This window comes from Miniopterus natalensis, chromosome 10 (genome assembly GCF_054644295.1).
Source record: "Miniopterus natalensis isolate mMinNat1 chromosome 10, mMinNat1.hap1, whole genome shotgun sequence".
NCBI classification, from domain to species: Eukaryota; Metazoa; Chordata; class Mammalia; order Chiroptera; family Miniopteridae; genus Miniopterus; species Miniopterus natalensis.
The window spans coordinates 39,360,577-39,376,028 of NC_142090.1; positions in this window are offsets into that span (position 1 = coordinate 39,360,577).

Consider the following 15,452-nt stretch of genomic DNA (forward strand, 5'->3'; position numbering starts at 1 on the left):
CACTTCTCCAAAGGGGACACACAGATGGCCAAGAGACACATGAGAAAATGCTCAACGTCGCTACTTATCAGAGAGATGCACATTAAAACCACGAGGTATCACTTCACACCTGTAAGAATGGCTGCCATCAACAAATCAACAAAATGACTCCTGCTGGCTAGGATATGGAGAAAGGGGAACCCTAGTACTCTGCTGGTGGGAATGCAGACTGGTGCAACCACTGTGGAAAATAATATGGAGGTTCCTCAAAAAATTAAAAATAGAGCTGCCTTTGACCCAGTGATTCCACTTCTAGAAATATATCCTAAGAATCCCGAAACAGTAATCAGAAAGAATATATTGACTCCAATGTTCATAGCAGCACAGTTTACAATAGCTAAGATCTGGAAACAGACCAAGTGCCCATCAGTAGATGAGTGGATAAAAAAGCTGTGGGACATTTACACCATGGGATACTATGCAGTAGTAAAGAAGAAGGATCTCCTACCCTTTGGGACAGTATGGATGGACCTGGAGAATATTATGCTAAGCGAATTAAGCCAGGCAGAGAAAGACAAACATCACATCTCACTTATATGTGGAATCTAAAGAACTTAATAAACTGATGAACAAAATAGATTCAATGACATGGAAGCATAGATCAGACTGACGAATGTCAGAAGGATGGAGGAGGGCGGGTGGATGGAGGTGTAGAGAATAACCAAAGAATTTATATGTAGCCTGGCCGGGTGTGGCTCAGAGGTTGAGCGTTGACCTAGGATCCAGCGATCGGGGTTCAATTCTGGGTCAGAGCACATGCCCAGTTGCGGGCTTGATCAATGACTCTCTCATCATTGATGTTTCTATCTCTCTCTCCCTCTCATTTCCTCTCTCTGAAATCAATAAAGGTATATTTTTAAAAAAACAAAAAACAAATAAAAAGAAAATAATAATAATTAAAAAAGAATTTATATGCATATATGCACAACCAAAGGACACAGACAATGGTGGGGAGAGGCACTGGGGAGGGGGATGGGATGCAGTAGAATGGGTCATTGGGGAGAAAAAGGGACATCTGTAACATTTTAAACAAAAATAAAATTTTATATAATAATAATAAAAAAATGAAACCAGAACCCATTGTATGGGAGAACATATTTGCCAATGATATATATCTGATAAGGGGTTAATTTCCAAAATACATAAAAAACTCATACAACTCAACACCAAAGAGACAAACAATCCAATTAAGAAATGGGCAAAGGACACTTCTCCAAAGAGGACATACAGATCTCCATTAGACATATGAAAAAATGCTCAAAGTCACTAATCATCATATACACACAAATTAAAAGTACAATGAGGTATCACCTCACACCTCTCAGAATGGCTACTATCAATAAAACAACAAATAACAAGTACTGGTAAGGATGTGGAGAAAAGTGAATCCTCTTACACTGCAGGTGGGAATGCAGACTGGAGCAGCCACTATGGAAAATAGTGTGGAGTTCCTTAAAAAAGACCCTGGCCACTGTTGTTCAGTGGTTAGAAAGTCATCTTATGCACCAAAAGGTCATGGGTTGGATTCCTGGTCAGGGGACATACCCAGGTTGCTGTATCCATCCCTGGTTGGGGCTTGCGCATGAGGCAACTGATAGATATTTCTCTCTCACATCTCTCTCCCTCCTTTCCCTTCCTCTTTATAATCAATGAAAAACATCTTTGGTGAGTGTTAAAAAAAATTAAAAATGAAACTGCCATTTGACCCAGCAATCCCACTTCTGGGACTATATCTTTAGAAACCCGAAACACCAATCAGAAAGAATATATGCACTCCTATGTTCACAGCACCATTATTTACAATAGCTAAGGTCTGGAAACAGCCCAAGTGCCCATCAGTAGATGAGTGGATAAAAGGCCGTGGGACATTTATTTGCACAATGGAATACTACACAGCTATAAAAACAAAAGATCTCTTACCCTTTGAGACTACATGAATGGAACTAGAGATTATTATGCTAAGTGAAATGAGCCAGTTAGAGAAAGACAAATATCACATGATCTCACTTATATGTGGAATCTAATGAACAAAATAAACTGACAAAATAGGTCCAGAGGCATGGATGCATGGAACAGACTGACAGATCTCAGAGGGTAGGGGGGTTGGGATGAGATTAACCAAAGAATTTATATTCATATATTCATAGCCAATGGTCACAGGCAATACCGTGGTAAAGTCCTGGAGTGGGGCATGGGCTGGGTGGAAGGGGCAAAGGGGGAGAAATGGGAAACATCTGTAATACTAAACAATAAAAATTAATTAGTTAATTAATTTAAAAAATGTAGGCTCTGGTTTATTGGCTGTCCAAGTAACTTCAAATCTTATTGGGCTTCTTTTTTTTAATCCTCATGGGAGGACATGCTTGTTGATTTTCAAGAGAGGAATGGGGTGAAAGAGAGAGAAACATTAATGTGAGAGAAAAAAAATTGATCAATTGCCTCTTGTACACACCCCAACCAGGGACTCAACCGGAACCTTGGTATTTGCCCCCACAGGGAATCTAACCGGCGACCTTTCAGTATATTGGACAATGCTCCAACTAACTGAAGCACACTGGTCAGCGCCTTAATGGGCTTTTAATTTAGTTCAGTGGGTCATCAAATTATGGCCCATGGGCCAAGTGCAGGCCACCACTTATTTTTGTGAGTAAAGTTTTATTAAAACACAGAGATAGCCACTTATTCGCATGTTGTCTATGGCTGCTTTGACTGTACAATAGCAGAATCAAGTTGTTGCCAGAGAGATAATATGTCCTGCCAGACCTAAAATATGTACTATATGTTCCTTTATGGAAATAAAATTGCTGACCCTAAAGCTAGTTGATTCCATGTAGACACACCCAGAACTCCTTTGTAGGCATAATCCTTATTTTTTCCTATAATTTTTTTTTGTATTCTTATTCCTACAACTGTTTCTCTCTTTCATCCTGACTGTGACCTTGAATTGGCCCTCTTCTCAAGACTGAGTTTTATTTGACCTTCATTGCTCGGAGAGTTTTTTGCAGTTGAGATTGAATAGCTTTCTTTTTTTTACCCTATTATCCTTGGATTTCCAGACTCTCTTTTCTCTCTCTTTCTAACTTGTACACCTGCAGGTACCTTCCTGAGCTTATCCTTTTCTTTTGGTACTTTGTCAACAGCAGTCAACAACCGCAAATACATGTGATTAATGTTCTGTTTTCCAACCATTTACCCAGAACTTCAAGTTTATTAAGAATATTATTTACCTTCCAAGAAATCAGTGGTGACAGTTTTACTGATGTTTCTCCACTACATGATGTATAGCCTCCAATAGCTGATTTCTTAATGCACTAATTGCCTCCTTAGCCAATTTCACCTATTTAAAGTATTTATTATGGTAGCACCTCACTTCTAGGTACCATTGAAGCTTATCCATCAAAAGCCACCAGAAACACACCTAGAATCTAACAACATTGGATGTATTAACTTGCTGCAGCAAGGGAAATTGCATGCCAGGGGAATAATGGGTAAGTGTTTGGGGGAGAGGAGTCAGGAGAGACTTGTAAGATTTGAATTTTTTCTGAGTGATGTTCGGGAGGGCTTAAGGAAATGAGGGCTCATTCTAGACTGGGTGCTTTCAAGAATTGGGGGCAATTCAATGATTGGAGACTCATTAATTTTTAACTAGGAAATGAGAGGAAAAAAGTGGGGTCAGGATTGTCAATGGCAAGGAAGGCAGTGATCACTTGTGTGGAGTAGTCGTAAATCCTGTCCATTAGGACATTGGGGAAGGACAATGGGACTGAAACACAAAGAGCAGGTGGTGGTGAATAGCTGCTTCCCCAGGCTGAAGAGTCAAAACACCCTCCTGGAATAAAGATGGTCAGGGGAACTGCAGAAAAGCATTCATAGAAGAATTTCCCACAGGGCCTTGAAGGTGATCCACAGAAGACGATCTGCCTAAGCCCCTAACTCCACGAAGCCTAAAGTGAGAACTAAAGTGAGACAGCCAAGTGAGAACTATCCTGTCTCTCATCTCTCCTCCCTTCTCCGGCTTCACCCCACGCAGTGAGCAGTAACTAGTGAGTGGGTGAGAAGGCTGTAGAAGGGCTGCTTCCTTCCTGACTGAAGGCTTCCAGTCTGAGGAAGATCTGAGCTGAGGGAAGAGAAAAGATTGAATGCTAAGTTAGTTACTGAAGTGAGACTGTTTAAAGTGACCATTGGATGATTGCCCAAGAAGAGCAGGAATTCAGGGGGCCTCTGAATGCAGAGGGAGAATATGCCCATTGGAAATGGTGGTGAGGTGTGTGTGTCACAAATGGCATTTATTCACCATCCTGGTGAATCTTTTTGCTTACCAGAATGTGAGCTGAATGAGGATACAGAGCTGCTCTTTTTTGTATAACACTATATTCTTAGCAAATGTAATATTGTGTGGAAAGTAGTGGGCAACGAGTAAACATTTTCAGAATGAATGAATGAATGAATGAATGAATGAATGAATGAATGGTTCTCCTAGCCCCTTAGATTTTTCTTATTTGCATTATAGTCACAGTGGTTGCATCTTTGGCTGTAGTAGTCCATGCCTGGGCTAGATTTCCACCAAGGAGAGGTTGTTTCGATTATTGGAGGAGCCAAGATCTCCATGCACTTAGTGCTGAGCTTGGGTCATCAGTAACTCTTGCTAGTCAGTGACCTGAGATGGTTACATGAAGGAATTCCTGACCTTGAGTTTATTCAACTTTGAGCTACCCAGGGAGCCTTGGCTATGTTTGTTCTATGCCTGAAGTTAATTAGGTCCAGCCTGTGAATTTTAAAGATTTCTTGACCTATGTTGCAAGTTTCTCAATCTTGGTTACACATTAACATAATCCAGGAAGTTTTTAAAATGTCTATATGCCTTGGCCCCACTCAAGACCTATTAAATCAGGATTTCTGGAGGCAGAGCGCAGGAGTATTTTCACTCACCTATTTGAAGAGTATAGGCCATTTCTGGTGATGTTAAATTTGTGTGATGGGTCTTATGTGGTGAGCTGTTTTCTTTTATGCATATTGGGACTATATATTGGCCTATAAGTAGAGTTGCCAGGTAAAATACAGGAAGCCCAGTCAAACTTGATTTTAAAATTTAAAATAAAAACAAATAATGTATATTATGCTGTTAATGCTATTAATGTTGTTGATGCTATTATACCAGTCATGCTTAACACTAAAATATTATTTATTGTTTTTCTGAAATTCAAACTTAACTGGACTTTCCATATCTTTATTTTCTAAATCAGACAATCTGGCATGAGGGATTGGAGAAACAAAATAACTGGCCTTTCACTATAGATTGAGAACTGAGTTGAAATACCCAAATGCTTGGGAATGCTAATTTGGGAGGCGATTCCAGTCAGGGTTGTTGGCTGCAAATGGCAGAAACCTGCTCTGGCTAATTTAGTCAGAAAAGAAATTTGTTGGTAACTCATAGAATCAATGGGAAGGATGTAGAAGCAGGCTAAGAAAAGAAAGGAACCAAGGAGGGTGGGAAGCCAAGTGTATAGCTAAGGCCATGCTGCAGAAGTGTCTGGTTAGGGAGATGCCTCTGGAGTCATTGGCTCTTTGTACATCCTTTGCTGGCTCTTAGCTCTGCCTCAATCAAAGTGTCTAATGGTCTCTGCAGCTCTAAGTTACTCCTTCAAGATTCAAGGTCCCAAATGAGTGCATCTAAGGCACCTTACCTGGGCTATGTATCCATACCCTGTGGCTACCAGAAAGCAGGGAAAGGAAGTAATCTCTGAGCTATAGAGTGAGAAGAAATTAACTAAAGAAGAAAAAGTTTTGAATTGGGGTAGCAAGAAATAACATATATCCACTAAGGACTCAAGTGGACTCCTCAGAACCTTGGCCAATGAGAAGAAGCAGCATGCACTTGTGGGAGTTAGGTCTGCTCTTCCTCTGCATTGTGCCACTACCTGGCTGCAACAGTAGAAGCCACTCAGCCTCTCTGAGCCTCAGTTTTCTTATCTGTGAAATCAGTGGTTTCCTGATTTTGAATTTTACTGACCAGTACAATTTCAAAGGGGATTTTAGGGGTGAACATGGGCATTTTGTCAATATTTTTGCTTTGTCAAGTAAAGATATTTAAAACAACTATCAATTACTATCACCATCATTTTATCAAATGAAGTATATTCTAATATAAAAATTGGGAAGAACGTCATCTCAGAATACTTATTAATTCTTTAAATTGAGGTAGTTTTTAGGAAAATTTACTTCATTGGGTTTCTTTTTTTTTTCTCTAACTTTAATCAGTGAAAGACTGGCAGTACACCTTGGGTTAGTGTTTATAAACTGTCAGATTTAACAGCTTTTCCAAGATTATGGTTCTGGAATTTCTAAAGGTTAGAGAGAGAGATTTTTGTATAGGTGTGTTGATGGCATTACAAGCTTTTTCCTTTTGATCCCTGACCAAACCTTGCTTGGATGACCATCAGTGGACAGCACAAAGTTCACCTTTAAATGTGCACTTAAAAAACTCTCAAGTGACAAGGGGAAGCCTTTGGGACAAGAACCATCCACCTCTTTATGTTGCTTAGTGTTACTATCATAGAGGTGTCCAGAGACCTTGGCAGTGAGTGCATTTCTATAAATCTTAAAAACCAATCAACTGATCAGTATGTAGAGAGGGGTGGTAGAAGTGCCCATTTAGAAGACAAAATGCCTGGTCCAGTTTGGCCTTTCTCATTACTGAGGAGACATTGATAACTGCATATGCAAAGGATCACGAAGATGACTTTTGTCTCTCCTCCTTACTCTTTTCAAAATCATGCATTTCGAAGGTAGTGGGTTTGAGGGAATTGAATGTGCATATTTTGAAGGAAAGAAACCATTGATGCATCTATAAGTATTGAGGAGTAATAATGGAAGAAAAAGGGACAAGTTATCAACTGTGGTTAAAATAATAGCAAAGAATAATGGTTTTCATCAGAATGAGGGACACTTTTCAGCTATGAGGATCCAACTTTCTAACAATGGGGAGTAGGGAGAGGTTTGTAGACAGATGCACCTCTCTGGGTGTTCAGAGCCAAGAAGATGAAAAATGAACAGGTTTAATGCAGAGAACAGTATTCCCTTCACCAGGGTCTTTATATGGCCCTAGTGGTTTGCTTTTTCAGCTTTAAGATCTATAATTCTATTTTTCTTTGTAGATTTTCTGTTGACTCATTTTTAGGTCTTTATTTCTTCCCTCCCCTTGCTGTCCTGTGCCTGTGGTTGTCTCTTTTTAAAATTTTATCTTGTGAGTCCAGTTTGCTTTCCTCTTTGTGCTGAACCTTTTGGTTCATTGAATGCATGCCCATGTTATTCATTCTGATGTTTTTTCTTCCAATTCTCTCTTGCTGGAGTGGATGCTAGGCTATTTGAACACAATAACTACCCTTTAAAAGAAATCTTTACTCACTTTCTTAGCCAAGTTGCCTATTGCTGCTCTTTGCAAAGCTCATGGCTAAGAACAGTTGGTCAGTCATATTGTCTTTGCAAATAAAGGATTAAAAAAAAAATATGTAGGTACCTTTATCTTGGGACTATGAAGTAAAACAAAACAAAGCTGATTCCTAAACAAACACACCAGTATTTACATTCAAAAACAAAAACAATAAAACTCCAAACTATCTCTTCCAATAGCTTCCTTATTCTAATGCTACTGTCAGTGGTAAAAAAATAAAACATTAAAAAAACAAACGCCTCTGGATTTCTCTTTTGAAATTGCCCTTAGAGCTTATCTATAAATCACACCAGAAAAGCGGTCTCATTGCTTATTAATCACTTGTTATTTGACAAAAATTATATTACTTAGCATTATCAACACAACTTATTGAGTTAAATCTGCTTCATATGGTTACATACAGGATGATATTCAAAATATTTGACAACACAGGTCAATTAAAACAGATACTGGTTATGACCAATAGGTATATCTACAGTGATATATATCCTCTGAACATAAGTTCTTCTTTATGCTATTCCAGAACATTTTTAAAAATAAAAATACCACACTTATGGTGAACTTTTTGCCTTTTCAGTGTCCAATTATAGCTGCCATACTGGGGGTAATCCCCAATGTGTGGGGATTCATGGCCTTCACAATGTAGTGGGTAGTATCCACTCTCTTACTACAGGTGGTAAAAGGCCAAAGATTTTCCTCTCCCCACTCGCTGGCTTCCAGGCATGTGGCAGAATCTTGGCTAATAAGATACTCTGTTGAGCAAATCCAAATAAGGCAATGGGATTTTTGTGTTCATTCAAGACAGAAGCAGCATCAGTGTCCTGGGCAATGGCAATGGTGTCTGAGGGTGGTAGCAGAAGTGTCATAGATAGATTATTTCTACTAAAAAATAATTGTCCTTCCTGTTTCTTATCCCTCAAAAGATGGTACCAATACATTTTCTAGCCTGCTCACCTGTGCACATTTCAATTCTCTGAGGTCCTAGTTCCTTCTCAATAAATTCTCTTTTTAATCTAAAAAAGTTATAGATGATTTCTTTAACTTGCGGTGAAAGCATCCATTCAGGGTCTCCAAAATGCTGGCCTTAGACTTTGAGAGCAAGCATATAATTTATTAAATGACCGAATCAGTATGAGAAACACCTTGGTGAACTGGGATGTGGTCCCAAACCAATGAGATGAAATTAAATGGGAATACATACTAAATCCTGCATTTGGATTAAAAACAAAAATTAATTTTATGACATGAAGATATGACATCAGCAGTTCATGTGACAGTGTTCTGTGGTTTTACCTTGACCTAAAGTTCAATGTGGGAGATCCTTGAGGTGACATGACCACCAAACCATCATTAGGGAAAGAAAGTGGCCCTAGGAGACTTATATTTTGTTCTGGGTATTTATTTCTCCTGAAACCAAATTAATTTTTAGAAAGTTCAAACTGTCTACCTTTCTATTATAATTTTTCTGGCTCTAGTAATCTGATTGGAAATTAAGGCATATGTTTCAACATTATGGGACTTATACAGATGGCCAATAGACATGAAAAAAGGCTCAAAGTCACTGTTCATCAGAGAGATGCAAATTAAAACCACACTTGCCAGAATGGCTACCATCAATAAATCAACAAACAACAAGTACTGGAGAGGATACAGGGAAAGGAAATTTTAGTACACTGTTGGTGGGAATGCAGACTGGTACAGTCACTGTGGAAAACAGGATGGAGTTTCCTCAAAAAATTAAAAATGGAACTGCCATTTGACCCAGCAATCCCACTTCTGGGAATATATCCTAAGAATCCTGAAAGACCAATCTGAAAGAATATATGCATTCATATGTTCCTAGCAGTGCAATTTATGATATCTAAGATCTGGAAACAGTCCAAGTGCTCATCAGTAGATGAGTGGATAAAAAAGCGGTGAGACATTTACACAGTGGAATACTATGCAGCTGTAAAAAAGAAGGATCCCTTACCCTTTGAGATTACATGGGTGGACCCGGAGATTATTATCCTAAGTGAAATAAGCCAGTCAGAGAAAGACAAATATCACATGATCTCACTTATATGTGGAATCGAATGAGCAAAATAAACTGATGAACAAAATAGGTCCACAGGCATAGAAGCATGAAACAGACTGACAGATCTCAGAAGGAAGGGGGGAGGGGGAGCAGAAGAGATTAACCAAAGAATTTATATAAATATATGCATAGCCTATGGACACAGACCATAGAGTGGTGAAGACCTGGGGTGGGGGGAGGATTCAGGTTGAGGGGGAAAAATGGGGGACATCTGCAATAATCTCAACAATAAAAACAAATTAAACAAATAAAAAAACAAAAAGAAGTACAAATTGGTGGTCACAAAATAGTCCCAGGCATGTAAAGTACAGCATAGGGAATATAATCAATAATATTGTAATAACTATGCATGGTGCCAGGTGGGTACTTGAAATATTGGGGGGACCACTTTGTAAATTATATTATTGTCTAATTCCTGTGCTGTACACTTGAAACTAATACAAAATAATATTTAATGTAAAATGTAACTGAAAAATAAAATAAATAAAATTAAAAAGAATAAAAAAAAAGGAGAGAAGTAGAAAGCCAAGGACTAGCAAGAGGAGAGTCTTATGTTTTAGATAGATTTTAATCCAATATACTGGAAACCTCTTTAGATGTCATCTTCTTTCCATGACCATGATTTTCCTCATGGTACAGCAGATATGCCAAATGGGTCAGAAGTGCTGTTTGCTTGGACAGTGGATGAGGAATCCCGACCTGTTTGGGTCAGTAAGGAGCTGGTTTCATATACTTTGTGACAGATTGCTTTTTTGAACTCTTTCCAACTATAGATTTTTTTATTAAACTCATCAACTATTGTCCTACTATACTTGCCATTGAATAGATTATGTTTATATGGTTGGTTTAGTGGAAAATTATTACTGGAACAGCTTTTGGACTCGTTTAAAACAGATATTGCTGATTGACTTGTAAACCTAGGCTACTTCTAACCATTCATTTACTGTTTCAAAGCCAGCCTCAGAACTGCTTTTCATCATTTTAATTTTGAAATTGGTTTTATTTGTGAAATATTATAGTACAAGAAACATGAGATGATTTTAATTTCTGGACAAATATTACCAGTTTTTGCACAATGAATATGAGTTTCTTGAAGGCTAGGATTCATTTTGCTTATTTCTGGGTCCCTAACACATAAAAATTTCTGGCACATATGAAGTGCTTAGCAGATATTTATGGCATATGAAATTAATTGAATTTAAACCATGGCTATCTTTTGAAATTATTTTTATTTTTTTAATTGATCTCAGAGAGGGAGGAAGGGGGAGAAAGAGAGAAATATCGATGTGAGAGGGACATATCGATTGACTGTATCCCATATGCCCCCCCACACTGAGGATCGAACCCACAACCTGAGAGGAATTGAACCCAGACCTTCCAGTGCATGGGATGACACTCCAATCAACTGAGCCGTACCATCCAGGGCTGATGGCTATCTTTTTAAAAGAAGAGATTTAGAGTAATGATAGCTATCATAGGTAGGACCTTCACCTGGAATAATTTTAGAGTATTTTAGATGGAATGAAAGCTTGAGGATGACTTTATTCTGTCTTTCTCCACCCATGAAAGTAGATGCATAAGCATCTTTTTGCTCCTCTTAAAATCAGTCTGGGAGCTTCCTGGCCACTTTCCTTGACAGTTTATAATGTATGGGCACTCAGATTTTTGGTCCTGTTGCATGCTCCAAAGCACTCCTTTTCAATCATGAAGTTGATATGTGGATCGCCATGTAGCACAAGGAATGTTTGGTAAAGGTCACTAAAAGTATGAAGATTATGATTCTAATTAAAAAAAAAAAATTATTGGTATTTTTAGCAAGATTAGTAAATTATCTAGCAACATTAACTCACCCCTCTTATGCACATTAAACTTCAAGCAGGAGCATATTTTAAATTCTAAATTTCCCAGAACATGTGATGACAGGCAGTGCTTAAGAGTAGCAAAACCTCTTTCCCAGCAGAGTTTTCAACAACACCTGGCACATGGCTGGGTCTTAGAAGCAGACTATGATGGCTCTGGGGTTTGTCTGCCTACTCTGGCCTCTCATCTTCTGTCTTCGGTTCTCATTGAAACATCTTCCTTCATCCTTGTGGTCCTGTTGGGTTTTTATCATGAGGCCCCTTACCCTGTACCACAGATAAGGCTGGGTCTTTGACCCTGAGTGGCCCATTCAAGTACACCATCACTCAGTACAGTGCTTAGTTTATAGATAGATGCATGACTCAACGTCTGGGGTCTCTGAGAAGGAAGCCAAACAGGACAGGCTGATGACATCCTCGGAACCACTGTATCCAGCTGCTCTTGAGGTCCTCAATCAGACTTCCCAGTTAAGTGAAACAACATAGTCTCTTTTTGTTTAACTAAGTTTGTGTTGGATTTCTGTTACTTGCAACCAAAGGAATCCTAATTCATAAAGTATTTTGTTTAAAATAATATTAACCTCTTCTTTTCTTTAACATCTGGGGTTGTAACACATGCTTATTTACATGCTTACAATTTTAATGACATATATGAGTTCAAGACACATTTAGCCTAGAAGATCATGTCAAACAATTCTTTATTTTTTATGGTAAAAATTAAAAGTGACAGATCTGAAGCTGTTAAGAAATACACAAAGTGCAGCTTTACTGATCATACAGATATTGCTCTAGATTAACAGTTTTGTCAGGTTTTTTTGTTTGTTTGTTTGTTTGTTTTGTTTTGTTCAATGTTAAGCAACCTGTGCAGATAAATCAACTTTGGTTTCAATGTCAGAGCAAGTAAGGAGCTTTTAAATATCCAGTTTGGCTTCTTGGTCACAAGTCCATCATGTTAATCTCATCATGATGATTTTTCAAAACAACCCAGTCTGTTTTCCAGCCCTCCAGCCTTCTGCCTGCTCTAGGCATGGAGAAGCAGCTCCTTTGTGGTGCCTCATCAGTGACCCTGGTGACCAGTCTAGATCACAGCATGTAGGACAAAAAAATCACTTTAACAACAATTAAACAAATGTGCCTCAAGTACTTTCAAGTTGAAGACAAGCAAATCACATGACAAAAAAACTCATTACAAAATGTTATCCAAACAGATTTTACAGTCAAACATTTAAGTAAAAATCAATTTCCTTTTTCTCCATTTTTTTAAAGCTTGGTCTTTAACTGGGTACAAGTAGACTGCTGAGGTAAAACACTGATGAACAGTTTGTATTTCTTATTTTTTTCTTAAAATAGGAACAGTTTAGTATTGTGAGATTGTCAGCAACATTTAGCCATATCTATACAATGTGCATATACCTACAAATACTGAGCTTTGGTCCAGCATAGAGAAGATGAGCAAAGGCATTTTACAATTTCTTTTTGGTTATAGCTTGAGTTCTTTGATATGCCTCTACTTGTTCATTTTTTTTTTCTTTTTCTAGCTCCTTTTGCCTTTTTGTTCTCTCTTTTGGTGTGTGTGTGTGTGTGTGTGCTCACGCACGTGCGGGCGACAACATGTGTATTTATGTGATTACAATATAAAGAAACCAAAACCTTGCAATGCAATTAAAACTCTCAACTGTTCAAAATGTCTTTTGGTTGAAAAAAACTCCCACAAACAAGTGTAAAATATAACATCAGTTGTTTCTCTTTTTCATCAAACAAGAAAATGAAGATTGCAATAATTTAAAAATTTGTAAGAAAAATATTGAAGCTTGAAATACAATCACATATGTCCAAAGTGGCTTTTATGTTTTGTTAATGGCAACCTTAATCTTCAGTTCATGAAAACATAAAAACACACAAATACTATTGGCATATGAAGCTGTTTACAAGTGGAAATAAGATATGTTGTAATAAAATTAAGCAACAGGTGTGGTCCTGAAGATTTGTATACACAGTAAAATTTATTTTCTTAAGAATCTGTTTAGGCACCTTTTTATGCCTTGTAGCAAAAAATTTATCTGTAAAAAATTAATATAAGAAGCATTACAACACTGTATAAATAACTTATAAAACAATACAAAATTATAAAACTATAAAAAAAATCACTGCACATGAATGGGTTTACGACTGTGGGATAAATATATTTCATTCTGGAAGACTACTTTTATTTTATATCTTCACTGTCCTAGTTATATCTTCTCAATTACAGGTCCCCAAACTGAGCAGGCTTATGTAACTGCTGCTAGTATATTTTTAAACATTTAGCATTCATCATGTTATCTTGTTAATTTTTCTTTGGGAGCTTTTCTTGATGGAATCTGGAGCAGGTCTTGGAGAATACATAATCTCATCAATACACTTTTGGATTCCTGGGTTTTTGTACGGTTTTTGAGGTGGTGAAAGAGGTACCATGATGTCGTTGCCATTGAAGATCAAATTAGCTTTGGTCCAATTAGCATCAGACGGGCAAAATGGAAACACCTTTGTAAGTGACTGCTTCCACTTCCAGGATTTTTCTTTTAGAGTTTCCTTGTTGGTGATCTCCTGATTGCTTCATGAATCACCTGGAAGGAGGGGGACACTTATACAATTGCATTTACACAACCAGCAAAGGGGTCACCAGAAGAGACTCAAACCCTTATCAGGGAGGCAAGATGTCATTTCTAATCAGCTGGGCAACTTGAGGTGGGCTTTCTCTTTTTTCTTTTACAATTTACTTGTAGAGAGTACATGAGCATGCTTATTAATGAATTATTCAGAAATATTTACATTTTAACAGCAGGCATATTGATGGTTTTATTTCCCCTGCTCCTTTAACTGAACACCTTTTGCCTATACCTGTAGAAAATACCAACCACAGGTTCCAAATGCTCACCTGCACAACCATCCTCCCTTCTCACTTTTCCTTCTGGCTTATTAGGTTATTTTGGCCCACAGATCTTTTGAGTAACTTATTTTGAAAAATGAAATAGTCCCTAAGTTTTAATAGTGAAGGCTATTCTGACGTGTTAGACAAGCCACTCTGTATTTTTCCTTTGAGAGGAGGCACTTCATTGTTAAAACTTCTTTTCCTCTGGAGAACTCAGAGCCCAATTCCAGTTGTTTAAATTTGCCAACTTTCTGCTCCATTTAAATATTCCAAAAACAATTGCCCCCCGCCACCCCCCCACCCCCCGAAAGTCTGCCATTGCTACTGGAATGAAAGTAGTAGCAGAAAAGATGGGATTTACAGGATACATGAAGGCCTTTAAAGATCCAGTCACTATCTCTTTCTTTTTGGCCTGTTTTCTTTGCTTGTGTTTATGTGGGTGTGTGCATGCTATGTGTGTATTTTGGCTGAAATCTTGAGACATTTCTTTGGCTATCAGACTTCTGAGAGAAATTGGTTTGCACAGAAGCATAACATAGATGTAAGTATTGAACCAAATGTGCAGCTTATGTTTGTTTATATTACAAAATTAGTTTTGATCAGCTCTCCATGTACGTGGCCAACAGACTGAGAAAAAAAATCCCAAGCTCTGGTGTGGACAGTGAGTACAATTACAGCTTATGCTATTGTTGACAGTTCATCGAGCAAAGCCCTAGTTATTTTAGAGTCTCTCTTGCATTTCACTGGGATCTGGGTGGAAAAGACACTGTTTCCACTCTGTGGCCTTGGATCCAGCAAACTGGAGACCACGTATAAGGGAGATGGAAAATGGAGGAAAAAAGAGAAATGCAAGCTCCATTTTCTTTTTTCAAACCCACAAGTCATAGTGAGAAGAAAGCAACAAATGCTTTGGCACACAATCCAGGATGCCTCCTCTCCCAGCAACAAAGAAAAAAAAAAGAAAAAAGAACCCTGTCCAGCCAAAGTAAAAACAAATAGCAAGCTTCTCAGAACGGCATCGACAATGGCACCCACTCCAGAAGTGGTGACAACAGGCTGGAAAGATGGGAGAATCAGGCTTCCTAGTTTTCTGTTAAGTACAAACGTAAAAATTCG